Source organism: Lampris incognitus, unplaced genomic scaffold, assembly GCF_029633865.1.
Source record: "Lampris incognitus isolate fLamInc1 unplaced genomic scaffold, fLamInc1.hap2 scaffold_434, whole genome shotgun sequence".
In the NCBI taxonomy this organism is placed as follows: Eukaryota; Metazoa; Chordata; class Actinopteri; order Lampriformes; family Lampridae; genus Lampris; species Lampris incognitus.
The window spans coordinates 22,501-25,000 of NW_026611393.1; the positions used below are offsets into that span (position 1 = coordinate 22,501).

The 2,500-nt window shown below is 49.0% G+C and overlaps 1 protein-coding gene across 1 annotated transcript in view; it reads left to right on the plus strand.

Moving 5' to 3' along the window:
* The window catches only part of LOC130133635 (uncharacterized), a 10,687-nt gene that overhangs the window by 6,473 nt on the left and 1,714 nt on the right, over positions 1-2,500 (plus strand). The window lies entirely within an intron of this gene.

Sequence of the window (2,500 nt, forward strand, 5' to 3'; positions counted from 1 at the left end):
CACACGTGCAACAGCACACACATCTACACACGTGCAACAGCACACACATCTACACACACGCAACAGCACACACATCTACACACACGCAACAGCACACACATCTACACACGCAACAGCACACATCTACACACGCAACAGCACACACATCTACACACGCAACAGCACACACATCTACACACGCAACAGCACACACATCTACACACACGCAACAGCACACACATCTACACACGTGCAACAGCACACACGTCTATACACACACAACAGCACACACGTCTATACACGTGCCACAGCACTATTGTGAAGGATGCAGTTTGAGGCAAATTGGGCCCATCCGTCATTATAGGCTAAAACTCTTACGCTCGATAGGAAACCAGATCTAGAAATGTGGTGTTTTTTCTCTCCACTCCCGAAGAAAAGTATCCCGGTATATCCGACAAATAACAGAACTCAGTCTGATTTAATGACTTCTTGGGCAACGGCCTTGTTCCCCCCTAAAATTATCCAAATCACTGATGGTGATGAATTCTTTAAAGACTGATTTGAAAGTTAAAAGCTGCATTTATTTATTTATTGGATCCCCCCCCCCTTTTCTCCCCAGTTATACTTGTCCAATCACCCCGCTCTCCCGAGTCGTCCTGGTCTCTGCTCCACCCCCTCTGCTGATCCAGGAGGGCTGCAGACTACCACAGGCCTCCTCCCATACATGTGGAGTCACCAGCCGCTTCTTTTCACCTGACAGTGAGGAGTTTCACCTGGGGGGAAGTAGCGCGTGGGAGGATCACGCTATTCCCCCCAGTTCCCCCTCCCCCCCAAACAGGTGCCCCGGCCGACCAGAGGAGGTGCTAGAGCAGCAACCGGGAGCCTGTGGAGGGACATGAACAGCAGAGTGACGTGCAGTTTTGGGTTGGCTCAAGACCAGATACACCGCCGCGTTCTGGGTCATTTGCAGAGGTTTGAAAATGCATGCAGGGGGACCTGCCAGCAAGGAGCTGCAATAGTCACCGTGTACCAGGAGTTGTGTTGCATGCTCACACAGGTAGGGTCTAATTTACCTGATGTCGTACGGGACAAATTGGCATGACCGAGCAGTCGAGGCCACGTGAACCGTAAGGGTTAGTTGGTCATCAATCAAGACACCCAGGTTTCGGGCAACTTTGTGGGCATGAGCTGGGCTGATCCGAGCTGGATATTGATCTGCTGTTGTAAGGATGGACTGGCTGGGATGACAAGGGGCTCAGTCTTGGATAGGTGAAGCTGAAGGTGGCGTGCTTTCATCCGCGCAGAGATATCAGCAAGGCATGGCGATACCCGTGCCGAGACTGCGAGGTCATCGGGCGGAAGTGATAGGAAGAGCTGGGTGTCATCAGCATAGCGATGGTATGAGAAGCCATGGGAGCGGATGATCACAACGCTGATTCACTTTATTTTGATTTTGATATCGCTAGGCCAGCAATTTCAGTCGGGAAAAGGGCTTGGCTCTATAAGAGGGTATACAGGAGTGCTGCTGCAGAGATGCTGCACGTCTCTCCTGAGAATAGCACTGAAAGGTTCTCTCAGTCCACAGGACTGAAGAGTGCACGAGCAGGAAGGTCTAATTTCATTATATTACGTTGACAGGGCTTCGCTCCCTGTGTGGATGCAAGAATGTGTGCATGCATGTGTTAAGGTATGAAAGCTTGGGACAATATCAAAAATAGAAACGTTCCCTTTTCGCCTATCTCCTGGCCTGAACGCCGATGTTGGCACATGAAACTCTCACAGCACAGGGATTTGGCCACACTCAGCAGTACAAAAACACATACATACAAAGCAGTGGCGGCTGGCCAGTACAGGGCGCTGGGGCGCCGCCCCCTTCAAACATCAAGAGATGAAAATCTACTTAAACATGTTAAATATAATTTAGTTGCAAATAATGATGAAATAAAAGTGTTGTCAGTCTGTGAGCGCCTGTCAGCAGCATTACATACTGGTTCAAATGGTGTTTGGTTGGTTCCTGTCTGAATACATATACTTCCTGTCTGAATACATATACTTCCTGTCTGAGTACATATACTTCCTGTCTGAGTACATATACTTCCTGTCTGAATACATATACTTCCTGTCTAAATACATATACTTCCTGTCTGAATTCATATACTTCCTGTCTGAATACATATACTTCCTGGCTGAATACATACACTTCCTGTCTGAATACATATACTTCCTGGGTGAGGGGCGCCGGCCAAACCATACCTTATGTAAGCCCTCTAGTGGCGAGCAGGTGACCTGAGGCTGCTGTCTGATTGGTTCCTTCAGGTTTTCCAGGGGGCGCTGTTCTGTGCTGCCCCAGACACTCCCACTTCTACTGGCAGTGAATTGGCATTGTTTTAATGTTTTTTGATCTCATGTGATTGGACAGTTCTCGTGGCTGTCAATCATGTTCACACCCACCACCATGCCTCGTCTCGACTGTCAATCATCCACCGTCTACCAGCCCTGATCAAACCTATAGGCTACATGG